Below are 27,302 nucleotides of genomic sequence, written 5' to 3' on the forward strand. Positions count from 1 at the left end.
TATATACCTCTATACCTAGCTACTCAGGAAGCTGAGAGCTGAGGATCATAGTTCCAACCAGCCTGGCAGGAAAGTCCTACTGACTCAAACTCCTACTAACCACCAAAAACAAAAACAACAATAACAACAGCAACAACAATAAAAACAGAAATAGAGCTGTGATTTAAATGGTAGAGTGCCAGCCTTGAGCAAAAAAGTTAAGAGACAGAACCCAGGCCTTGAGTTCAAGCTCCAGGAGTGGCACAAAAGAAAGGGGGGTTGGGGAGTGGAGCTGTGGCTCAAAGTGGTAGAGGGCTAGCCTTGAGCGATAGAGCTCAAGGACAGCACCCAGGCCCTGCAATAATAGGAAGAAGAGCAAGAACTAGAATAGCAGTTTCTCAATGTCCCCACCACTGATTTGGGACTGAATAGTTTTTAATTTTTAAAAGTTAACACATGATACTTACACATATTTATGAAATACAGTAGGAGAATTTGTATGTATACACAATGTGTGATGATCAAGCCAGAATAATTACTATTTCTACCTAAAATATTTATCAGTTCTACAGATTGGGAAATTTTGCACTCTTTTCTCTTAGTTATATTGAAATATTGGCATAGATTGTGCTTACCCTGCTATACTTTAAAACATCACAACTAATTTCACCTATCTAACTATATATTGATACCTTTTATTTACCATTTCCCTACCTTTCTCAGCTATAGTGACTACTATTCTTTGAGATCAATGCTTTTAGTTTCCACTAATGAGTAAGAACATGAAGATTTGTCTTGCTATGCCTGGCTTATCATTACCATGCATCATTTCCACAAAAATTAGGATTTTATTCTTTTATGGCTGAATAATATTCCATCATATATATATAGTAGCATTTATATATAGATAGATAGATAGATAGATGTCACATTTCTTTATCAACACTTTGATTCTACATCTGTGAATCATGCTCTAATAAACATTAGTGTACAGGTGGGACTGGAAAAAAATTATTTGGGGTGATGGGCTGTGCTGTGTATTGTAAGGTATCTAGCAGGATCAATCACCTTTTTCTCATTTGATGACAGGGGTTCTCCTTCCACCCCAAATTCTCCTAGAGCAAACTCACACCTGGATGATCGCAGTGGTTAGTAGCAAAGCCTGTGGACGCACACCTGGCTGATTGCAGTGGTTAGTAGCAAAGCCTGTGGACGCAGACAGCTCAGGCTTTGCTCTTACTGGTGTGGCAACCTTGGGCTGTCCCTTGGCCTTTCTAAGCTGCTATTTCCTCTCTGGGGAAACAGACCGCATGCGTTCCTACCACACAGGCTTGCTGAGGATTAAACACAATGGGCTCCTGCAAGCTGGCCACACAGTGGCTCACATACACTGAAAGCTATTACCTAATCAGTGGAGAGTGAGGCCAATGTGCTGCAGCTCAGGGCTGTCTCCATCTATCCTTGGTAGCATGTATTCAGGAAATACAGGATACGTGATTACTTAGACTATTATAAAAACCACCATGCATTCAAGAAAACCCAACTTTATTTCAAACCCAAAGAGTGAAAGTAAATGTACATTATACCAAGATTTTTGGGGGCTGGGAAGGTGGCTCAGTGGTAGAGCGCTTGCCTTGCATGCCTGAGGCCCTGGGTTCGATTCCTCAGGACCACACGAGCAAAAAAAAGAAAAAAGCCAGAAGTGGCGCTGTGGCTCAAGTGGTAGAGCACTAGCCTTGAGCTGAAGAGCTGAGGGACAGCACCCAGGCCCAGAGTTAAGGCCCCACGACCGAACCCCCCTCCCTCCAAAACCCAAGATTTTAAACTATATTTTATCTCCCCACCCCCTTATTGGAGAGAACCAATCAGAGCAAACAGAGGGAAGAGGAGTTAGTCGACTATGCCCCCAACCCACACTCACTCATAATATCATATCCTTGAGAGGAAGTTTGCTAGAATGACTGTTCATTTAAAGAGCAAGATGTAGGCATGCTATCCAAGAGAATAAAGCACAGTACAGAACCTCAAATCACTTCTGGTCAGGACCTATTCTACTATATATAGACAGTAAGTCCCCTGCAAATGATAAACCATTTAGCTCCCCTAGAGATAATAGGCTATGTGAGACTGGCCTGTCTGGAACCTGTTTTTGCAGAAAGGAAGAGCTGTTAAGTAACCACAGACTGAGTCTGGTGGGTGCCATAGACCCCCTGTCACTCACTTTAATGTGTAGTTTTAGATCAACATTAAGCCTACCTCCCATGCCCTAAGCAGCTAAGAGCTTTGGCCACTTCTGCATCAGCCACCAAGTGAGCTCCCATGCCCACTCTTCTTCCAGACCTTCATCTAAGACTTGTTTCCTTCCCTATGGGTGACCAGCCCCGTCTCCGGTACACATAGGTTGGACTAGAGCAAAGGAAATGGGCTGGAAAATTTGGCCTGACTTAAATCTAAAAGAACCCATTGCACCTGCTGGTTGGCAGCAGCTTGGCACATAGAGAAGTGCCACCAAATCTGAGTCTTAAAGACATGCCTGATGCAGAAAGAGATTCTGATTTAGCTTTGGGTTCCTGTCTCCAGAGCTTTCCTTTTTCTGTGCCAGTACTAGAGTTTGAACCCAAGACCTGGGCACTGTCCTTCAGCTTTTTCACTCCAGGCTGGTACTTTACTATATGAGCCTCAGCTCTACTTCTTTGGATCTCAATCCCAAGATCTCAGCCTCCTGAGTAGCTAGGATTACTCACATGAGCTACTGGTGTCTGGTGTCAGAGCTATTCTTTCTATTTTTTAATTAGATTTTATTATTTTTAAGTGGTACAAAGGAGTTGCCATTCAACAAAAATTAGTTTATAAGTACAATGCATCTTGATCCATGTCAACCTTTTCATTATTCTCTCCCAACGCTTTCAATCTACCCTCCCTCCATTTTCTTAGTTTCATGGGACATGTGTTGAATGTTGACTGTATTCCTCCTCCTCTTCTATCCCCCTCTCTTTGGTCTCCTCCCCACAGCTTTCAAGTGCCAGTTTCTTGGTATTCATTTGTTTGAACTATGAGTTAATTTTTCTAAGAAATTACACTGCCAATACTATATTTTGGTTAATACAGTTGTGTATTTTGCATACAACCCTGTATGGGTTTACTTGTACATTTATGAGTTAGTTCTAGCTCCCATCTATGAGAAAGAACCTATGTTCTTTGTCTCTTGGGCTGACTTACTCCAGAGCTGTTCTTAAAAGTAGAAAGGATTGTAACATAGTTGATGAGTATTGGTTTTGTAGTGCTGTGGCTAAGCTGGTGGCTGAGTTGACTGTAGAAATTTCTACCCTTTCTACAGTCTTGGTGTCCCCACAGGGGTGAGAAATAATGGGTTGATGTGAGGATGACACAAAGATGTCTGGAGAGGACACAACATATTACCTCCTACACGACAAGTGACAAGTTGATGTTAGTGACAGGTCAGTGTCAGGTCTTAGGCAGGATGGGTAGGCTGGCTTTGGTATACTATTGAGGTGGGGCACTCTACACACAGCAGGGAACATGCAATGGTCAGGGAGCTCTGAGCTTTGAAGTCAGATGCGTACTGTGAAAATTCTGGCTTTACCAATCTACTAATGAAGCAAGTCTAGACAAGTCATTTATCTTCTCTGGAACTCTATCTCCTCACTTGCAAAATAAGTATAATATGAGAACATTTTTGTATTAGAATGTAATGATGGCTGTTAATTGCTTGGAAAAGCTTCTGACATATGATAACTCCTTGATAAATGCAAGCTAGTTTTTCTAATACTAACTATAATATTTTTTGAACCTCCAAGGATGAAATTAAAGGTCAAGTTCATTCAAGTCTAACCTTTATTAACTGAACTGAGCAAAGGTCACCAGTTGCCACTGCCTAAAGTTAGCTCCAGATCCTAATGCCCCATCCTGGGTGCCTCAGTTAAAAATTCACTATCATGGCTGAGCTATGAACTAAGGTCCCAGCCCTCTTTACAGGAGCCATGCTCTTCCCCTTATGAATGTAGTGTTTGCCCAAGGGTCTGTGAGACACCTCTCCTGCTCCTTCCTTTGACCAGACACACAGCCCAAGACTCCCACAGCTGAAGGCCGTACATCCAAATGCACTAGAGATAACAGGTTTCACATTCCTAGGCTCCCTGGCTGCCAGGCCAACAAGAGAGTACAGCAAGTCTATGGGAGCCTGGAAGAGTGGTCCAGGGTTCCCCACAGAGTCCACTTGCACAGGAAATGCTATGAAGCATAGGATCTAGGATTTGGTGAATATATACAGAAGAGTGAGAGTAAAGAGGTGCCCCCTGAACTCCAGCAGAAGCGTGCTGGCAAGGTGCAGCTCAAACCCCAGGGGCTTTGTCCAGTCTCTAGACTCCTAACAAGACAAGCAACTGATTTCTCCTAAAAAAGGAGGTCTCCTCCTCCTCCTCCTCCTCCTCCTCCTCCTCCTCCTCCTCCTCCTCCTCCTCCTCCTCCTCTTCCTCCTCCTCCTCCTCCACCTCCTCCACCTCCTCCTCTTCCCCTTCCTCCTTTCCTCCTCTTCTCCCTCCCATTTCTCCTTCTCCTCCTCTTTGTCTGGAATGAACACATTTCTACCTAGGGCCTGCTCAGCTGGAAGCATATCTTTCTTTTGTTTAGCTGTAAAACTAATGACCATGCTTCAGGAAGGAAGGCCTATTGATCACATCAAATGCCCCAGCTCTGTGCTATGAATTTTCAAGTGCATTATTTCAGTGAATATAATGACAAATGGACTGTCTAAGGCTCACAGAGGCTAGAAAACTTGGCCAAGGTCACATAGCCTAGCAAGAATTGGAGCTAGGAAATGAACTATACAGCTTGTGGGTGGGGATGGAAGGGAAAACCTGGGAGAGAACAAGGTGAGGTGACATTGTCTAAAAAGAAATGTACTCTTTACCTGACTTATATAGCATCACCTTTATAATAACAATTAAAGTTTGTTTTTAAAGAATTGGTGCTATAAAAGAATTCAAACTCAGAACATCTAGCAACAAACCCTGAGAACTCAGCTACACTCTGTACCAAGAAGAGGGCATTTTTGTGGAAAAGCAAACCCCTTCAGTATCAATGTCTCCTTATTCCAACTGCCATGCCTGGTCACAGAATCTCAACATGTCATTAGCTGCCTTATCAAGCTTGTATGCAAACACACACAATCCAATACCTATATAAGGTGAATGCTTGCTATGACTCAAGTTATTTTCACCTTAAACTTGGGGACACAATGGCCCATCATTATTTGTGCATTTCCCAAATTAGATCCTTGGCTAAAGAATATAGTTTGCTCCTGTCACAAGATTGATGGCTCACTGGAAGCTTCAACAAGACTGCCATCTGCATTCCCTGTCCCCAGCCTTGGGGGACTGAGAGTCAAGGTCATGATGTGTTTGGTCTGCCACATCATCCCCAAACTGTCACAGAACTAGCTGCCAGGGGACATTTCCACCCCTCAAGCCAGAAGAGCAAGTAGATCTTCTAAATGATTATTTTGTGATGACATCCAGACCCATTTCAGTCTTTAAGCAAAGCTTCTAGCAGGTGAATCCACAGTATTTGCCCTAAGGATGTTGCAATAACTCACTGATTTCCTGTTTCAAGATGAGTGTCAAGTCAAAGGACTACTCCCCTTCCAGGAAAGAAAAAAAATCCATGTATGTGTGAAATGTAGTTGAATAGAATACAGGTAATAATTTGTGTTTTTATAAATGAATCAAGATGTGAATCAAGCATGGGGAATGTATTTGATCCTCTTAGGATTACATCATGGGTAATTCCATACCTTCCTAATGTGTTTGAAACAGGCATTTCATGTTCCCAGGGGCCACATTTGAAGTCTTATTTCTAGGGTTTCAAGTATTTTCATAGCCCATAATGCTCTATCAGGAGAACAAGTCTGGTCCCATGATAGGTATACTTTATTGACTGTAAGTCATTAAGAAATAGACATTTTATGCTGATCTTTATCAGCCTTGGTGCCAGACTGAGACAAGATGGCACATACTGACAGTGGAAGGCACCAAAGTTGATGGAAAGACGAGATTGCCTGAAGTAACCTGCATGGCCTTTGTCACTCTCATGCTGATCCAATCAAGTCTAGGATAAGCTTTGAATCTTTAAAGGTCACAGCTTCTTCAAACTGTAGTAGAAGTGGTGGCTCTTTCTGTCACCAAAACTGCACATCCACTTGGGTATGTGTTTGCATGTATTCTGTGGGCTTCAATATAATCCAGTGAACCCAAAGATCTATAGAGATTATGGATCATTAGAAAATCTCACTGGCACTTATGTTTATATTATAATTTAAAGAAAATTTTGTGTTGGAGACAGGGTTCGGATTCTCTCCTAGGAAAGAAGGCCTGAGAAAATACACTCTTGGCTCTCTTGACTGGCTTAGATGTCTTCTTCTTCTCCTATACTGAAAACAGAAGGACCCCACTGGGCCTATCTAGTGATAGCTGAAATAGGAATGGTTCTGGATAGATCCTTTTCCTTTTCCAAGAATTTGCCACTTTTCATACCTTTCTCTATTCTAAAACCAAATAACCATAAGAAGGCACAGAGGCTGAGAGCTCTGACTCACACTTGTAACTTCAGCTATTGAAAAGGCAGAGACTGGGAAGATGACTAGTCCAGCAAAGAGTTGGAGAGATCTCATCTCAACCAATAGCTAGCTGGACATAGTGGTACACATCTGTCATCCTAGCCACATAGGTAATGTAAACAGGAAAATCTAAGTCCAGGTTGGGTAAAGTAAAAATGAGAGAGCCTATTCCCCAAACAACTAAAGCAAAAAGTACTGAAGGTATAAAGCAAAAAGTACTGAAGGTATGTCTCAACTAGTAAAGCACCAACCTAGCATGTGTGAGGCTCTAGCTTCAACCGCCAGTACTACCACTACTACCACCACCACCACCCAATGAGCCAAAGAGCTCCCTTCCCATAGCTTAGCAGACTCCTTTCCCTTTCCCCTTAGTATGCTCCTTTCTTAGGCAACTCTAAGCTCATGTAGTAAAGGTAGTGAATAATCAGCCAGTAAATAATCCGCCTCCAACCCCCTCTACCTTGGGATGGCACTTCTCTGGGGCAGCTACCATCATGTAGGGCAACAAGAGCTCCTTGGAGTGTCTTTCAGGTCTAGGAGCTGCAGGGCCACTTATCTACTTATGGGCAGCAGTCATAAATCCTAATCTACCATGATGAAGCCCCTGGTCCTCACATCCACACCAGGGTCTCCACCTCCTAGCCCCTAGACCTCCTAGGTTGTATAGGTCACTTCAGACAATAGCCGGTGCTTCTCCTCACTTCTCCCTTGTGAGAAGGGCTCTTGCCGGCCCCTTCCCAGCAATAAACCTTTCTTTGTTCTCTGTACCTGGATGTCTGCATGGTTTTCTGGCAAAGTCTAAAAGACTCTAACAATATATAATCCCTTATTTCTCATTACAAACACAGGGTTTTGTAAGCTTCATTAAGTCCCAGATGTGAGCACCACCATGTTTAGTATGCCTTCTTGGATTTTGAGACCACGCACTTGTTTCTCATGGTTTTGTCTATGAACCACTAGGCGGAGTAGTCACCAGGAGAAGTAGTCACTAAAAAAAGTAGTCACTAGGAGAAGTAACTTTGCACTGGCCTGGGGATCACCCCACATTTTGCCTCAGAATCATCACTAGGCACCTCCTTTTGATTCTTGGTCCCTCCACAGTTGAGGATTGCTGGTTTATTTACCTGTCTCCTTCCATTTCCCACCATAAGATAACTAACACCAAGAAAAATAAAAACTATCCATGAACACAAGAAAACCATGGTAGAGTAGGACAGGAAAGATTCACTTAGAAAAGGTCAAGCTCCAATCTGCCTGTGGAGAACCCATTCTTGTCAGTCAGGAATAAAACAGTTCCAGATTCTCAGTATCCCCAAGTTGTCACGTTCTACAACATTCAGTTGCTCACAAGTGTGTGTTTCTGAAAGCTGAGCAATCTGCTCGGCTTACTACTCCTGCAGAGGGTCTCCATAAAGGTTATTCCATCAAGAGAACCCTTGACTCCATCCTTCCCCAACCTTAACCTTTCAGAAGCTTATTTAACCACCTGCTGTTAGCCATGCCTGGCCAATATAATTAATGTCTCAGCCTTCTGTAGACAGAAACGATCTCTGAGAATCACTTTTCCAAATATTGATTCATCCTCACGAATTTTCATATATAATAAATATCACATATTATATAATTGGTTTTATGTACATCTATAATGTTTATTAGATGCTCGGCACCATGCTAGGTGCTAGAGATGCAGTTCTGTACAAAACACAGACACCGCCCTGCCCTGTTGGATTCTTAGCGAGGACATACTACAAAAACAATAGCAGCTCTTTCCAAAGCTCTACTGAGCTCATTCTCCACCTCCTTGGCAATGAAATGGAGCAAGAGCAGAGAGAGCCAGGCAATTGTCCTGGCATTTAGGGGTAGCCAGCTGTGAAAAGAATTTCCATTAGATTCAACAGTAGAACCCAGTCATGTATTTGTGGGTCACACTTTAATCCTAGCTACTCCAAAGGCTGAGATCTGAGGATTGCAGTTCAAAGCGAGCCTGGGAAGAAAAGTCCATGAGACTCTTCTCTCCAATTAACTAGTAAGAAGCCAGAAGTGGAGCTGAGGCTCAAGTGGTAGAGCTGACCAGCCTTGAGCTAAAAAGCCAAGCCAGAGTGAGAGGCTCTGAGTTCAAGCCTCAGTACCAGCACACACACACACACACACACACACACACACACACACATTCATGCATGTACACACACACACATACACACACAGAATCCATCCTTTTCTCTGCAGCAAGCCCCTACCCTTGTTTTCACAGAAAACCCCCTCCAGGACATGGACTTGGCAGACAGGATATAGCCTCTGAATTCATAGAGCATTCTCAGCCAAAACCAATCTCTACTCAGAGCAGAATAAAGTAGTTGGTTGTCTGGATGGCTGAAAGTCTAGTCCCAAGACAATGGTGTGTTTATGTGTTAGAGGGTTAGGAGCAGGTTGTTAACATAAAACCCACCGTAAACAGATCTGTTAATTCAGTTGCTGGCAGGGGCTTCTGTTATCTTCTGAATACCTCCCAGAGGGGATAAACCCTTCCTTTTCATTTGAGTTGGCAGCAGAGTTATTTTCTTGCACCTGTTGCTCTGCTCCGATAACAACGCAGTTAAGCATTGATTTGTTGGAAAATAAACAGAAAAAAAAGAAAGAAAGAAAGGCATGTGCCCAAGCAGCCTGAGCTGGTTTGACTGAGCATTCATGCCAATTTGTTTTTCCTATAAAAACCAAAGAAAAACCTGCGTTTTCAGTTCGGATGTCATCCTCCCACACCCTCTGAATAGAAGAAGGTATGGAATCGGCCAGGGAGAGCTGGTCGGCCAAAAAGCCAGAAGACCTTGTACTTTTCCATTAGCTGGTTCCACAAGGGCACTGAGGGGTAGCCAAAGTCTGGACAGCGATATGGCCAGCCTCCAGCCTGCCTGGGTTCAGATCAGGAATCAGATTAAGAAGATGGGGCCAAATGGGAGGTGGTCGAAACTCAAACTACAAGCTTCCAAAGAGCAGATTTCAGAAATCCAGCTTTTCGGAGAGTAGGTGTGGTCTCTGGGTCACCTCCTAAAACAGAGGCTCGACACCCCCAGAATCTCAGACTAGCCTCTCCCACGGATATCCTCACATCCAGCCCTGGGCAAAGGGCCATACTTGAAGAACACCTCCTCTAGTCCTTGGACCATGATATTCCCATTTTGGAAATGAAGCCCACCAAGCCTACCTCAAAAGTGAACTGCAGAGAGTCACTCGGGTTCCATTCTGCCAAGGGATCTGAGGTGTTGCGTGCTGAGGGGTTGTGTTTTATGTGGAGAGGGCCTGAGTGGCTGGACGTGTGCATCCTACCCTAATCCAATCATCATGGCGCTCCCATTTCTCGTTGAGTGTGTTAATGTCACATGATGAGCGACAACCAAAAAGGGCCCTAGACTGCTAAACAAATCACCCAGGTGGAGAGCATGAACAACACTGATTAGTCAGTGGCATCATTCCGAGGAAGCTTTTTAATATCTTTTGGGGCTGAAGAAAAGTCTATGGAGACAGCAGGCAGTGTTTCCCTCCCAAAGCCTCGGGCGTGCCCCTAGTCTTTCAGCCATGGGCCGCATTACCACGAGGCCACTGATTTAATGGTGGGGCAGGACAGTGGGGAAGGGCTGGGGAACTTGGCTTCGCCAAGTGCGCGTTAAGAACAGGGTGATCTGACAGGGGAGGGACATGGCTGGCTGAGCACTCCCAAGCATTCTTGTCATGAGCAGGGCAGGGAGTGGAGTGCCTCAAACCAAATCAGGCAGCAGAAAAAGAAAAGATTTAACAACACCCTCAGTTGACTGAAAAATAAATAAAATCAGCTGCGCAGGAATGCAAGAAGGGTGGAGGAAGGAAAGGGGTGGGGACTGGAGCCAGGGAGCAGTTGAGATGGACAAGGACAATGGTTTGACCATTTTGAGAGTCAAGTTTCCAACCAGGAAAACACCAAGATACTCAAGCCCAGGAGAGATGAACAGCCATCAATTTGGTATTTCACTGACTGAATAATTACAAACGAGAAAAAGGATGACGGCAAGGATAGTTCAGATTTACATGTTTACTGTGTGTATGAATTGAGCTAGGCTTCACACAAATTATGTCATTAAGTCTCACAAGAACTCCAAGCCTCAGAAATAATATCCTCTACTCCCCCCTCCCCCCCTCCCACACATACCACCACCCTGCCATTTTACAGATGAAGAGGCACAGAAAAATTACACAACTTACCCAAAGACAGGGACCTAGTAGCTAAAGTTGGGTGGATTATTAATGCATGTGTTATAGAAAAAGCATGAAAGATAATGCAATTCTCGGTAATTCAAAAATGGATTCTTGTGTTTCTAAAAAGGGGAGAGATGTGAGGATTCTTTAAAAATGGCTCCCTTAACTTTTCTTTTTAAGGTGAATAGGAGGCATATTGAACCCCCTCTTTGTCCTAATCTGAAAGCTCTTCACTGTACCAAGTCATGACCTGATCAAATTCAAAACCTGGACTCAGGGAAGCTGGGAATATGGCTGGGTGGTAAAAGCTGTGCTTACCATGCATGAGCCCCTGATTCCATGCCCAGTGCCCAAACAAAGCAAAACAAAAGAAAACAAAACCCAACAACAACAACAGAAAAAAAAAAATCTTCAGTCTGGCTTCCTGAAAGTCCTGGACTGACTCAGTGTTTAAAGTGGCTACCTGAAGCAGGCTCACACTTATTAACTCTGATAAAAGAGAGTAATAACAACAAGAAACATGGCTGGAAAATTAAGGGGAAATTATGGCTTCTTTGGAGGAATACCTGGTATCTGAGCCATCACGCAAATCCTGAGGGCAGGCCTGTTTCTGTTGGGAATACCATGGTGACATGCAAGAGCCCACGGAGTATCATTCAGGGGTCCTGAAGTTCACTGCTCAAAGAAATCCAGCATCCCTCCCACACACATACACACTGTCAGCACGGTCTACCACCTTGTTGCAGATCTTGCAACAGGACTGTACAAACTTAGTCCTAAAATATGGACAAATGAGATTTATTTCATTCTCATCCTTGCAGCTTGAAAACTGAATAAGATCTGGATTTCCTCACATATGAGAGAACATCTGCCTTAAAAAAAAAAAAAAGAACTTTCTTTGTTCAGATAATCATGAAATGAAAACAGAAAGAAATCGGGACTCTTTCTTTCTTTCTTTCTTTTTAAGTATCTTCCTAAGAATATACACCCTCCCAGGCCAGGTTTATTTTTCTCTTCCCAAACAGATTTTGTTCTGCTTCTCCTAACTCTTGGGTCTCTGTGTCAAGCTCTCTGGAAAATAAAACAAGAAAACCTATCTGAAAGGCAAGCAACTCCTCACCAGAATAGTTTCCAAGGAATTAAAATTCCTGATGGTTTGAGCAGTCCCTCCATTATTTCAGAGGAAACCTTGAGAACTAAACACTTCACAAGCTCAGAAACGATATTCTCCACTCTTGGCAGACCTCAGCCTTCTCCTCATGGCTGATTAGAGAAGCAGGGTGGGAGTATGCAAGGGATCTCTTCCGTCTGCCACAGCTTCCCAACCTCTCAACACAACGGAATTGTCTGCACACACAAACCTTCTCACCACATCTAAGGGCAGAACAAGTTTTGTAATGCACGGCTCATGTAAAAAGAAAATGCAGAGCCCCTTGTTTCAAACTTATTAAAACATGGCACAAATAAGAGTCTTTCTAAGCTCTGGCCTTACGCAACTGCACAGGTTGCAAACCCAGAATATTGGTTGGTCTCTTCCAGGGGTGTTGGATCTCAACTGCCTTTACCCCAACCAAAGCTGTATCACACCCTATTGGGAACAGGGAGGTCTTTCCTGTCTTCAAATGCCCTATTGTCTACCTCATCAGGTGATTCGGAAGATAAACTAAATATGACGTAGATTATGTCTATAACCAGCTTGCCTATAGCCGGCACCCAACAAAGGTTAGCTTTTATTCACATTAGTGTTACTACTATTATCATCTTCATAATGCCAAGATCCCGACACAACTCCAAGAATGCCGAGAGGCAGAGAAAATATATTGTTTTCTTTTGGCAGAGATTGTCTATCCACGAATGGTGCTCAGCCATCATTTCATTCATGACGTGCAGGAAAAGGTTGTAAATTAGAACTTCTTAATCTTTTTATTTGTACCATACGCTATTCTGCAACCTGTTGAGGCCTGCAGGCCCCTTCTCACGATCTTAATTGCCGAAATACTTTGTAAGACATATGTGCGGCATCATAATAATATACGTGCTTCTTCATTAACACATCAAATAAGAATATCTAGTACAAGTCTAATAACTTCTGTGATGTCAGATAATGACATTCTGAGAAATACTAAGCAAAGACTAAAATGTTTGTGACTTCTCTTCACAATAGTCACAGTTGTGGCTAATCATAATACAGATTCACGTTAAAAAGATTCATATTGAGAGAATATCTATTCATAGCAAGAAAAGATGCTCAACTTTATTTAGAGGTTTTTGTAAATGGTAGTAAATATATTGTTGTAAATGGTAATATATATATATTTATATATATATATAATATCCAAGTTTATACACACTTTGAGTCCTCCCCATAGACACCAAGAGATATTTGGACACTAGATAGGCTATTTTACTATCAGTGAGGATTGGCCTGTTCAACTCAGCCCCTAGAAACTACTTCCACATGGCCTGAACATTTGAACATGTCAGCAAGAGGCAGATCCTATAATATCCAGGCAAAATTAGTAAATAGTAAATGCCCAAGGTCAGTTCTTCAGCAGCTGTGGTCAATAGACATCTGGAGACCCTGTCAAGAATTTTAGAAGTGAGCACCAATGTACAAAGGCATTGTCAGTCCTGTGAACTGCCTGGAGGGAGCCTTTATTTTCTGGAGGTTCCTATGGACCAGACATCAGGCACAGGGATAAGAGTATGCTTCCTAAACCCTCCAGGGCCTTCCCACAGCCTCCATGGATCATGGTTTACAGACAGCTCAAAAAGAGGCTTAAGCAGGGGTATAGAAATGAAGGGACAAAGGGTGATCAAATTCAGCAATGGTTTTCACTAGACACTATGTTGAAAATGAACTATACAACTTGTGGCTAAAGACGGGAGGTAAAACTGGGAGAGAACAAGGGAAGGGGTGACATTGTCCAAGAAGAAATGTACTTTACCTGCCTTATGTAACTGCGACCCCTCCACACATCGCCTTTATAATAACAATTTTTTAAATAGCTCAATGTGGAGGTTCTCCATTAACTTGGATTGTCCCATTTCCCTGCTGCTCACTATTCCTACCCAGTGCATTTCTTTCTTAAAGTTACAGTACAGAACCAGAGTAGATCATTATTTTTTTAAAAAAATTGCTTTCAGAAATTAGTACTTATCCACTCCAGCCAAAGGGAGAGTCACCAAAAACAATTAAACTGAATACTTCTCCCTGACTTCTGCAAATTACTAATAACTCACACACATTTTTTCTGGGTGTTTTCATATTCTTTGCTTACCTTAAAACTTACAACATCCCTGTGCCGTATGTGTCATTAACCCCATTTTCCAGATGAAGAACTTAGATGATACCACTTACATAATTCACCCAAAGTCACTTGACTACCCCAGTGGCAGTGTCCAATTTGAACCCAGGTAGTCTGACTCTAAATCCAATGCTCTTTATAGCACATTCCGGCTGCTCACAGGCCATAAAGACTCCTTTGCTACCTGCCTCTTCAGATACACAGCAGTGAACCTCTGCTTTCCAACAGTGTTCTTCCACCTCTGACCAGTGGAGATGCAGGAGCTGTGATTCGGTGCTCTCTGGTTTTCTAAGTGGACAAAGTCTAAGCATATACCAAATTTAGGGTCGAATCCACAGGCCCCTACAAAGACAAAACAAGTCTGGTGCCAGAAGCCAATGACTCATGCCTGTAATCCTAACTACTCAGCAGGCTGAGATCTGAGGATCACAGTTCAAACCCAGCGTAGGCAGGAAAGTCCATGAGGCTCATATCTCCACTTAACCACTAGAAACCTGGAAATGGAGATGTGGCTCAAAGTGGCAGAGTGCTACCATTGGACAAAAGGGCTCAGGGACAGGCCTGAGCCCTGAGTTGAAGCCTCACTACAGATAAAAAACAAAAAACAAAACAAAACAAAAAACCAGTCTTGTCACTATATAAACAGAACCATGTCACTATATAAACAGAAAATAGTTCTTCAGACTACCTTCACTTCGTCCTCTAAAATACTCCATCAACTCTACTAAGGAAATTTTCCAAAGAAGATCCTTTTCCTATTCCAAGAAAAGTTTGTCAGAGCTTTGGAGGATAATTTGCACCAGGCGAGGAGGAAGGCTAATGGAGGGATTGAAATTTCTCCAATCTCTAACTTGTAAGATGCTGGCCCTCAATATTGTTGTTGTTTGTGTATCTATGACATGGAGTGAGGAGGAAGTGGTAGGTATAATATTTCAGGTTCACCACAATTACAACACATATCAAAGAAAGTCTGCAGACAAGGTCATGAAAAAGTAGAAATAAATTGTTCTGCTGATAGCAGCGTTAATAAGGTGCCTCATTAGTTCAATTATCAGACTATTATCAGTTTGGCACTTTGGCTCCTTTTTAAGCTTAGGCTTTGTTTCACGAGAAAGCATGCTTTAAATGCAGCCACACTGTTTATATTTGAAATAAATAGTCATGTACCCTGAGCAATAATTACAATGCTTTCAAGAAAATACCCAAGACACGCTCTGGGGTCCCAAAAGTTGAGAAAGATTGGAGGAGAACGTGAATCCCATAGGCCAGAGTAAAAGGGCCCAGTCCCGTCCAACAAACTGAGGGCAGAATGTGGTTAGGTGCTAGTGAAATCATTTTCAAAGGAGTATTTTACAGGGTGTCTCTTTTAAAACAAGGTCAATTAGTACCCTAGGAACATCTTTAAGTGGGACACCCTGCTTGACCCTGTTACAAGCTCTAGTTACTCCAGATACATGGCTGAGGCCCTCAGGGAACATTCCACGACTTCCCACTGAAGTGACTTTGCAAAGAGAAGAGCCCCGATCCTTCCCATCTGCCCAGTTTTCTTGGACGGTCAGGGTAGCAAACTCACAAGGGCCCATATGGACGGACTGGATGCCAAGGTGCCAAATGCCACCTTTCCAGAGGTGTTTTGTGGACAGCACTGTTAGAGTATCTGCTCCTGTTTTACTTCCTATGCTCACAGCTTCATCCACTTCCACACTCACGCTGGCTTTGAGCACGGGACAAAAACTGATAAAGATGGGGTATGGATGGAAGTAGACTCTTATATACCCACAAAACTCCAGGTGTTGGGTCTAAGTACCTCCTCGTAGTATATCCCTTAGCTAAAGTTCTGAGGGATCCAAGGAAGGAAATTAAGTTTGTACCCAACTTTCCTTTCCTATCTCATCCGTATAGGGCATCTGCCACCCATTTCCCAAGTAGTTTTACTGCCCCCTACCTTCAGACATAGCTGCCCCCTTTCCTTTCTACCCTCCCCCACTCTATCACTTTGGTCAAAACAGCCATAGTACCTGAGGGTTGAAATGGATTTTAAAGATGATCAGGTTTGTCTAGAGAAGGAAACCAAAGTTCAGAGAAGTAGAGTATGGTGCTCTGAGACATAGCTTTGCCAGTTCTTCTGACTACCATCCTGAGCACTGTACCACACAGTGTGCTCATCACTCCAAAGGTAGAATCTGGCCTTCTTCAGAAAAGATTCTTAAGAAAGTATCTTTGCTCCCCAGGATTATTTTGTCAAATAACTCTGAAAGATCCATGGGACTTTTTCCTCTAGTATATCACTGCTTCCTGATCTCATTGCTGTGTGGCTAGAAAACAGGTCTCTCCTGAGATGATCTCTTTGAGGGTATATTCGCCACTCAGCACTGCTGATTTCCCGTACAAGCCTAGCAATCCGGCCCTTTCAAATTGTCCAAGTTAAAGGCACAAAACAATTTTTAATAGGAGTACAATTGTTCATGAGAATAAATGAGAGCATTTTCTAAAACTCACATATGAAAATGTCTGAAAAAGTAAAATATCCATTCTTTGCTTTCAGTTATTCAGAGACATAATAAAATATGGTTGTCTCCGGCCTCTGTGCTCAGATAACAACCCCACCACACATTCGGCTTACTCAAGCTGACAGCCACTATGCTCTGCTTTTGCCAGGTAACAAAGGCAGGGAAAATGTGTGCAGTCTCTAAACAGCACACAATGTCTCAACAAGAACCTCACCCTCAACAGAAAAGACACCACTTTGACATTACCAAAGAGTAAATCTAACAAGAGAAATGGGCTGAAATCGCTGTAAAATGGTGCCAGCAAAGTTCTGATTCACTAAATGCATGGCATTGTCCCTGGAGGGTGTTAGCAAATTCTGCTATGATATTCTTAGTGCCCACATGTCATCCTGTCTCCCAGAGGTCTTTGAAGGCCACCTCTGTTTGAAAGCACACCTGGAGGAAGGAGAACCCTTATAATGTCTGAATCTCTGACTGTGTGACACTGTAGTACGAAACGTTGGTTCTTACACAAGACTTCCAGAAAAGCAATGAAGTTCAATAAACATGACCCAGTGTTCAGGACCCAAATTCAAGGAGGAGTGACAGAGATAAGAAAGGAAATAAAACTTTGTAGGACCCCAGAAAATTAAATTCTACTTCCTTAGAAAGATACTTTGACCCAAAGAATGCACACGCTGACCTGAGACTTAATATGAGTTCCTTCTAGTTTTCAGCTAGCTTGCTGAATATAATTGAATCCACATCGTAACTTCTCGGTTTCCATTTTGTCTCAAACCATTGAGAAGCCAAAAAGGCCCCTGGTAGATCTGGTCTGTGAATGGGAGTACTTCCAAAAACTTCTAAGCTGGGAATCATGGGTATGGTTTGTTAAAGGGCTACAATGGTTCAAGGCTCTTCCACAAGAAATTGCAATCAATGAATATATTAAGAATTATTTTTTAAAAATTCTAGAATGTGGTAACTGATAAAATGATAACGTTTGTATTAATACTATTAATCAATTGAATTCACATAAAATAATCTAACAGTTTGAGCGAATCTAACAAATTGGTCATTTTTAGCACAACAGAATAAATGTAAGTAAATTTGAGAACTTTTGTACTGATCAGACCTACACCAGCATCTTGCTCTGCCCCTAGCTAGCTTTAAAAGATCCTGAAAATCATCCTGAATGATGAGATGAGAAGACTTTAATCTTAGCCATTCTCCCAGTCTTGCTCTTGCTTCCATCAAACAATTTGAAAACACGGTCCAAATGACTCTCGCTTCATTTTCCTCCAGTTTTTAAACACCATTACCTATTGAGGTAGAAATGACATGGAACCACTTGGCTCCGTATTATGAGAAGATGGTCTTGATGAGTTATTTCAAAGTCCTAGAATTTTAAGTGACAAAAAGAGGACAATGGAGCCTTCTACAAACTTCAAAGGTAGCGATTACATTCTTCAAATCCCTTTAAGAGCCTTCTCTAATAGCATTTCCTCACCATGAAATTCTTCCTAACGTCTTTATTAATGCTGTTGGAAATCTCTTCTTCTCTTGACCTCAGGGGAAGTAGCACACAGCTCTGTGTGACACTCAACTTCCCTTTTCCACATTGAAAGACACCATTGGAACTTATCCTCATACCTATGTCCACAGGACCAGGGCCTGAGACACAGCTTCAGTCAGAAAGTGCTCAGAATCCACTCATTCACTTTTTCTCTGTCACTGGGGGTCAGTGACAACAACCACAAAGATATTTGTAAACAGGCTCACAAAATCTTACATTTCATCTAAAAACAAAAACAAAAACAAATAATCCCTGCCTACTACTTGGAGTACCCTACGTTAGCAAATATGTTGGAAATGTGATTTTGCTGTTGCAGTGCTATGATCAACCAACATAAAGATTACTTCTCCTTTATTCCCAGTTCTGTCTATGCAGTAACCAATATTGCTTGGCGGCACACAAACAAAATCAAAAGAGTCCCTATAGCGAAGGCATTTGCTGTTAGTGAGTCACATCTGCTTGTCTAGCCATAGAGCCCATTACAGAGAAACAAAGGGTTAGTTTGTCCCCCAAAATATGGTAAAATACTTTCCCTACATTGCTTTTGATTTTCTAGACAGGGTCGTTTTAAGGGTTCAGCTCCTCCCAATGTTCCTGCTGCCTACTTTGGCTCAGTTGGTCCCTCTTTCCAGTGTGGGGTAAATTATTTTGCCTATTTCTAGCCAGTTCCTAGGAGTTGGAACACACAGATTAACTTGTCTTTCTCTATAGTTTATGTCAGAAAATTATTAGCAAAAGATACCTGTAGAAAAGAAGAGGTTGTACTCAAAGCTCCAACAGCTCCTTAGCCAACCTACCCTGTACTGAGCAATGGCCGAGCTACCTGTCTGTTTTTTGTTTCACAAGAATCCAACCCAGGGGACATGGCTTTGCCATGAGGGCTTTTATATTCACCATGTTTAGATGTCCAGACAATGCAGGAATTCACAGATAACATCCAAAACAGCCCAGCTGCCCCTCAAAATGCGATTCTAACAATACCCAGTGAGGTGAGCCCAGGTAAAGCAAGCTTCACTTCCTGCCAGCAGCCTCCGGGAGTGTGTTTTATTTCATCTGTCTCATTCAAGACAGGCTTCTCTTTCCACTCCGGTATTTGAATTCCAGGTTCAAAAGAAGGTTTAAAAATCAGGACTTACCTCATTTACCTAAAGATTCTGGGTGGGAAATCCAATAGCTCTGGCTAATGGAGAGGAGGCAGTAGGTAGCACGCCAGCTCCTACAGGATTGGGGAGCTACAGTGCTATCACGTCTGAGCCCTCATCAGAGTGAAGATAAATGCATATGACAATAATTTAAAATCATTTTGTACGATGTTAAGCAATAAGCCACCAACCGGGAATTCCCTAAGTCACTTCCCCCTCTTCTGATTGGCTGCCCAGCCCTTTAAAAAAATAAAATAAAGGATTACAAACATTGGCTCATTTGCATTTGGCCAACTCACACATTAGTGTTCAAACAAAACAGGTCTAACCAGGTTATGCCTGTGTGTCTCGAGAACAGAGACAACCTGTTAATGGATGAGGAATTGATTTGGTGGTGACTGTTCTTTTCGGCTTAGTGGCAGTTTCAGGTGAAAAAAATCACCTCACTCCCCACAGAAACCATCAGGAACAGAGAAGGTAAAAATGCAAAACACGTAGAAGTCCAAATCTGTCAGAGGTGATGGTAGAGGGTATGGAGGCCTCTTGAACATCTATCGCATTTTCCAGTCTGCATTTAGAGCTTTGCTTGGGCTGTTCTGGTACCAGGTTTGAAAGGAGCTCCCAGTTCTCTCTCCAGGCATCATCTTGGTTACCTATTCTGACAATGATCTTGGGTAATTTCAGTGGATTTTGTAAAGGCAAATCCCCCAGCCCTGAAAAAGAACCTTGAGAGAAGATGTGGAAAGGAAGAAAAGGAGAGAGGGGGAGAGATTTAGAGAGGGAAGAGACAGAGGCAGAGAGAGACAGAGAGACAGAGAGGGAGGGAGGGAGAGAGAGAGAGAGAGAAAGAGAGAGAAAGAGAAAGAGAGAGAATCTGAAATGGAGAAGGGAGGAGGGGCCCACAATGAGATGTTAAAGTCCAACAATCAACTCCCAACAATGCAAGGGCTGATTGGCTGGAGTTATCTAGGTTCTTTACATCCTCCCAACACGGACATAAATCTTTTTATTTTGTTTTACTACTTGTTGACACTCTGTGTAGGAGCTAGAGGAAAGAGAGAACCAAGATGCTACAACTGGAAAGAAAAACAACATAGTTTGGGCAAGAAAGTGAAACACTGGGTAGGATTTCTACAGGTTTCAAACACCCAAACTCCCTCATATCCCCTGGGACAAGGGTATACCAGGAGTTCGTTTTCTGCTCCTGCTTCATGGGCCACCAAATATTCCTCTACCTGACAAGGTGAGCCATTTCCCTGGCAAGGAAAAATGCCATCCCCCAATCTCTCTTTCTCTCTCTTTCTTTCTCTCTCTTTCTTTCTCTCTCTTTCTCTCTTTCTCTCCCCCTCTCTCTCACTCTCTCGCTCTCACTCTTTCTCTCCCTCTCTCCTTGCTAGGCACCAATCTGGCATGAGCTGAGCAAGTTTCTTGAACTCGCAAGGCCTGCCCTTTGTGGGAGAGGAAAAGGAAATCACATTTTGGGAAAGAGATTCAAAGTCTGATGAAGAAACTCCTTGGCCTAAAAGCAAAGGCTGGCTGTTAACAGAACCAACACAGAGTAGGTGGCCCCTACCTGGCTAAGGGGAGGGGATAAAGGAATTACAGAAGCATCATTCTTTCTTGCTCAGTTTCTTATTTTAGGCAGCATGTATGCAGAGAAGTCTAAAAGTGTAGGGGGGCTTGGAGAGGGGACTCTTGGAATTCCAACAGATCTTAAAGGAGATCTTGAAGATTTGAGTAGTGAAGGGGCAGTTCCATAAAGGCCCTCTGTCTCTCTAATCCCCATCACACATTGCTACCCTCTCGTCAGATGCCACTTCCCGTATTAGCCGAGGGAGAGCCTTGTTAACAAGCAAAGGTGTATGTATGCCTTGAGCCTGATAAAAACAGTAAATGTCATTATTGCCTATTATCACATTAGCCCCAATTAGCTTATCAGCTCCAGATCTGAGATCATGGCCCTGGGGAAACAGCCTGCTGGTGTTTTGCTTGAAAGATGAATCAGGTGCAGTCCAAGGAGCTCAGGCTCCACCCATGACTGGGTACACGCAGGGGTAGGGGTGGGGAATCACTGCTGGTAGCACTGCAAACAGGCAAACTTGGCCTTCTTTGCACTTTTGCCTGAAATTAACCTGACACAGCAGAGTACAGTTCCAGGTAAATGATGTGTGGTCCTGAGGTAGTGAACTTCAAATGCAATGCTTAGTATGATGCAGCTCCTTGGCCCTGGCCAAGGGCCCAACCACCTTTAATTATAAGACCTTTAATTTGTAGCTGAAGAATCCTGGTTCTCTCTCCATTCTTCTTTCCACTCACTCCTGTCAGCCAGATGGCAGGACAGCTTCATGAAGGCACTCTTAAGAGGAGTCATTTTGGGGCACTGGTCGGGGTGGAAAGGAACAGGAGAATGTCATCTCATTCTCAGAAGCCACTTTGTTCGTAGAGGTTCTTATATGAAGTAATTAGCAGTGTGTGTGGTACTTCATGGCTACTTATTGCTGGTTCTTTTCTTCTATCTTAGTTGAACTCCCTAGAAGAAAAACATAAGCAAGAACTATTTATTGTTCCATGAAAAGAGAAGCCAGATAGGCCTTTTGCATCTGCAGGGAAATTCCTTTGGAATATTAAGTCTTTTACTCTATAGTCAACTTCAATAAGATAGTGCTTAAGATGTGAGAGAGGACAGCGAGGAAAGAGGAGGAGGAGGAGGAGAATGAGAATGAGAAAGGAGAGGGGGAGAGAACAGAGTACTGAAAATTGAACTTGATGAGGCCTTTTTTGCAAGAATCTCACATATATCAAGAAAGTCACTCATGGTGAAAAATTCAAGTCGTACCATGACTCCCTCAAACACAGCACACACCCTACATGGACACATGATAAATTCTTGAGAGAGAACCAGGCAAGAGTCTCATTCTCATTGCAGGTCTCCCTCATTTGTTCTGTGCCACCAAAATTCTCTGGGAGAATGAGGAAGGATGTGGAGAATGGAATAAAGAGACAAAGTCAAGACCAAGATAATGTCAGGAACTTGAACCAACTGTAGTCATCCAAGTATTCTATATAGAAACTTTCCTGTTTTTCTCTATGGGTCTTAGACCAAAGGCAGTTGCTCACAGAGAAAAGGGGAATAAAACAAATTTGACTACGCTCGTTGCAGAGGAAAGCCTCTGAGTAAGTTGGTTTTTCTCTTAGAAGAGCTCCATTATGAACACATAGAACCCTAGGGACCTAATGTCAAATCAAGGCTAAGACAAAGAATTTCTCCAAGGCAAGCCCTATGGATTTGAGTCTTAGTACCAACACTCTGTGGTTACAAGGTCACTGGTACTTGTGGGCTTGCTTTACAAGAAGGATTGATGGCTTTGAAGTAGACGTTGGCATTTATTTTTGAAAGCAACTTTGTGTTTGTATGGATTTCTATCATCCTTTTCAAAATTTTTTTATTGTTATTGTAAAGGCGATGTACAGGGGGGTTACAGTTACATAAGTCAGGTACATAAGTCATTTCTTTGTGAACAGTGTCATCTCTTCCCTCATTCTCTCCCAGTGTTTCCCTTCCAACTCCCCTCCACAAGTTGTTTTGTTCATTTTCAAAATAGTGTCTAGTGAGTATTCACCCTTTGTTCACCTTTTGCCCCTCTGTTTCTGTGTTCCCCTTACCCTCCCTAAAACAGATAAATGTACATAGAAGACAAAAGGTACAGAAGACAAAAACAACAACAAAGGAGAAAAACAAAAACAAAATAACAAAAAAACCTCATGTTTCCATTTCTTGGAGTCTATTTCGATAAACATCATTTTATATGAACATATGCACATAGCTATTGAACCTTTGTTATCCTCTCCTAAGAATATTCTCCTGCTCTCACTATGTGAATGTCTAGAGTCCTGTATAATATATCATGTCCAAGTGTACTTATTTTTTACTATCCAGTATATTCACATATAGATTTATCTATCATCTTCTAATGACAAAGAACTACCTCCAAGGCTGGATGTGACAAACGTATGATATCTGTAGTGAGAACAGGCCTGAAAGGAGCAAGAAATTCTTTGGGCTTATGAAACAGGGAAGAGAGAGTCAAATAGAGAATATCGATACCTATTACCCTGGCTATAGTCAAATAAAGAGCCAGGGTTTATAAATATTTTCTTGCCCCCAACTGGTTGAGGTCAGGGCTTAGGGGATCTCCCTGTGCAATGAGAAGCTTCATGGTCTCTGAAGGAGACAATTTTTTCTTTGTGAGGTCACGCATTGACAGCTGTCTTAATATATGGAGCACTTGTAGATTTTACCATCACTTTTATCATCTATGAGCAATCCCTCTTCCAACGCATGCACACACACACACACACACACACACACACACACACACACACACACACTTCAACTTATGAGTGCAACTATAATCTTACCTAAAAAGATTATGGCCTTGCCCTTTATATTTTAGTGATTTCCAGAATGACTGTCCTCACCCCTCCCTTGTTTCTTCTGCCTCCCAGGTGTCTGATTTCTGGTTTTGCCATTCTTCACAGATAGCCTTATACCCTGTCCTGACTCATGCCAGCTTCACTGCTGGGAGAAGCACTTGGGTTCTTGACCCATGCTATGAGCTTCACCACAGAATTTTTATTTGTATCCTCCAGAAAGTTTAGACATATTGGTCACTTCCAGACAGACTTCCAGACTTCCTGTGGCTAGTATTTTCTCTTCTTTTTCTATGGTTAAATGTTTCTTATAAATATAGCAGTTGGCTTTTCCATCCCTTTCCCCGCTCTTTAGCATTACCCTTTCTTTAACTGACAAATTATGATTGTATATATTTGTGGTGTACTACAACATGATGCTCTGATATATGGCTAGGTGGCATGGCTAAATCAAAATAATCAACATGTGCATTACCTCACATACTTATCATTTTTCTGTAGTGAGAACATTTATAATCTACTCTCTTTGCAATTTGCAAGTACACAATGCATTATTATTAACTGTAGTCACTGTGTTGTATAATTAGTGGGAGGGTGGACAAGGGAGTGAGATTGTTTGTTTTTGTGATACTGAGATTTGAATCCAGGACCTTGCATATAGCAGGAAAGCATTCTACCACTGAGCCACATCCCAAACTCAACTATTGTTTTTATAGGTTATTTTTAATTATTTCTTTACCTTTTTTATTAGGATATATTAGTTAAACAAGGTGAAGTTTCATTGTGCCATTTTCATACATGCATACAAAACATCCCAATCAAATTTACCCTATCACTCTCCATTACCCTCTTCTTTCTTAAAACAGTTTCATCCATTTCATTATTCTGTTTTCATATATGCAAATTAGCTACTTATACCCTAGTCATTTTTATTCACCCTCCCCCTCCTGCTGATACCTGTTCACCCAATAGAGCCTATTTTACTCACCCATCATTCCTTTTTAATCTTATTTGTTATGTTTTTTATTTTCATTTATTTATTTTAGCTTAAGAACTCCCCACTATCATGAGACCCTAAAAGATAAAAACAGATTAAAATATCATTGCTGCCTATGGATTGGAGGTAAGACAGTGACAATTGTGGTAGCTCGGCTCCCTTTCCTAGTATCCAGTCTTCCCTGCTATATAATCCTCCCTACTGTGTTCTTGCTCTAAGCCAATGGACCAACAGAGTTAGTGTCACAGGGCAGTGAGCTCCTCCTCACTTCTGTCAAATCAGCACATACCTGCAAGCATGCAGTAATGGCAGTACCGATCGCCCTTTTGTGTTTATCACCGTCTAGTCATATTAAGTGGGCTCCTATATTGCTCCTCAGATGATAAACTAGAAAACATGATTCCAACCATCCAAGAGGACATTTTCATGGTTAAAGGTCTCAGTGTCAGGTCTTTTTCATTCAGGGACCATGAAAGAGAAAGAAATGTATAAAATGTGTGTGTGTGTGTGTGTGTGTGTGTGTGTGTGTGTGTGTGTGTGTGTGTGTGTGTGTGTGTATTGTGTTCCTGGAGCTGGAACTCAGGACCTGGATGCTGTCCCTGAACTTCTTTGCTCAAAGCTACTGCTCTACCACTTGAACCACAGTTCCATTTCCAGCTGTTTGGTGATTAATGGAAGAGTCTCAAGGATATTCTTTCGCTGGCTGGTTTTGAACCACAATCTTCAGATCACAGCCTTCTGAGTAGCTAGGATTACAGGTATGAGCCATCAACACCCAGCTCAGAGGTATGATTCTTTAGGACAACCTTTAATGGCTGAAGACTAAGGATGCTCAGAACTATCCCCTGAGTCTTTATAACAAACCAATAACCCCCACAAAAAATGAAATAAATAAAAACTAGTTGGCTTAAACTGTCTCAGAAGCAGTATAATGTGGTGGAAAGAATGCATCTTTGACCAGGCACTGATGGCTCACACATATAATCTTAGCTACTCAGGAAGCTAAGATCTGAGAATCATAGTTTGAAGCCAGCCTACTTAGACAAATCCATGAAATTCTTATCTCCAATTAACCACCAAAATGTAGTTCAAGTGGTAGAGCACCAGCTGTGAGGGAAAAGAAATAAAAAAGAATATAGCTTTTGGAGCCAAATTTGCCATATTTACTTAAACTTTAGATCTCAGTTTCCTCATCTGTTTATGGGGATATTAAGGTTTTCAATGAGCTGCTGAGGAATTGAATGAGAAGTTACCTAAGCACTAGGAGAACGCTTGGTGCTTGTCAGACTCTCAGAAAACAAATACCTTCCCCCTCTACTAGGTATGGAGCTTAAACCTCAGAGTTCCCCTTAGCCAGATGTAAGCTCCATAGGGGTGGCCAGAGCTCTAACCCTCTATGATTCTAAGAAAAATAGGAAACACAGATGACAGAAAGGCATAGATAAAAGAAAGAATTATGGGTGTTCTCATTAGTATGTTTTAATCATGTCCCACTCACTAGACTAGGAAATTAACTGGCATTAGCTCACTTAATCCTCAGAGCAATCTGTTGGAGGGTACTATCCTTACTAAACTTAGAAGGAAACTGAACCTCCTAAACTTGATAAGGTCACTTCCAAGGTCACAGAAAGAAGCTGGTGCTCAGAACTGTCAGTGCTATCCCAAAGCAAGATCTCTTACCTACAACCTCTCCAGAAAAAAAGAGGTCTAGCAGCTTGTTGAGATCTGGATCATAAAGAATTTACTTAGATATGAAAAAAATTAAGACCAGTTCCAGAAGACAATTGGAACCATAAGTGTTTCTGAGGAAAAGCAAGCTTGGAAAGAAGGTTGAAATGAGAAAAGCTTAAAAGACTGCAAACCTGTCTAGACCATACAGGCCAGTTTTTCAGTCCTGCACCTCCACCCCCCAGCATTCAATAGCAACTATGTGAAGTGCTAAATGCTCATAATAAAAACTGAAGGGAGGGGCTGGGAAGGTGGCTCAGTGGTAGAGTGCTTGCCTTGCATGCATGAGGCCCTGGGTTCGATTCCTCAGCACCACATAAGCAAAAAGAAAAAAGCCAGAAGTGGCGCTGTGGCTCAAGTGGTAGAGCACTAACCTTGAGCTGAAGAGCTGAGGGACAGTGCCCAGGCCCAGAGTTCAGGCCCCACGACCGGACCTAAAACAAAAACAAAAAAAGAAAAACAAAAACTGAGGGGAAACCCATTGGAAAAGTTGTGATTTGGTCTTGCTTGGGAAGTCATGAGGGTCACTTGACCTAAATGTCACTCTGCCTCTCACTAGGCTTGGGAACAATGGCAGGCTAAACACCATGTGACAAGTCCTTAGACATCTAGATTCAGAAACAGAGGAACTAAGTGGAAAGCTGCAGTGGTGATGACAGCATCAAGTATGAACAGTAAAGCCTAGCTGGAAATGGGGGAGGGGTCACTACCCATTCCCATTCTTCACAAACAACCTAGAGCATCTTGAAGTCCTCAAACAGCATGCTGCCCCTTCAGTGTCTACCAGATGGAAA

General features: G+C 42.3%; 1 protein-coding gene and 1 long non-coding RNA gene across 4 annotated transcripts in view; one reads left to right on the plus strand and one right to left on the minus strand.

Moving 5' to 3' along the window:
* The window catches only part of Ehf (ETS homologous factor), a 43,171-nt gene extending 23,692 nt beyond the window's left edge, over window positions 1-19,479 (minus strand). For 2 of the 3 annotated variants that reach the window (XM_042691664.1, XM_042691662.1), the window contains exon 1: window positions 19,347-19,479. The gene's annotated coding sequence lies outside the window, so the exon portion shown is untranslated. Of the gene's footprint in view, window positions 1-9,059; window positions 9,110-19,346 lie in introns of those variants that run through there. The other variant, XM_042691663.1, reaches the window with a different exon arrangement.
* LOC122117813 lies at window positions 166-20,183 on the plus strand. The gene is made up of 3 exons (XR_006149238.1): window positions 166-257; window positions 10,465-10,475; window positions 20,172-20,183. It is a non-coding gene; the product is annotated as an uncharacterized LOC122117813 (long non-coding RNA).
* The last annotated feature ends 7,119 nt before the right edge of the window (window positions 20,184-27,302 follow it).

The sequence above is a fragment of the Dipodomys spectabilis genome, unplaced genomic scaffold (genome assembly GCF_019054845.1).
Source record: "Dipodomys spectabilis isolate Male_0828 unplaced genomic scaffold, ASM1905484v1 ptg000145l, whole genome shotgun sequence".
Classification (NCBI taxonomy): domain Eukaryota; kingdom Metazoa; phylum Chordata; class Mammalia; order Rodentia; family Heteromyidae; genus Dipodomys; species Dipodomys spectabilis.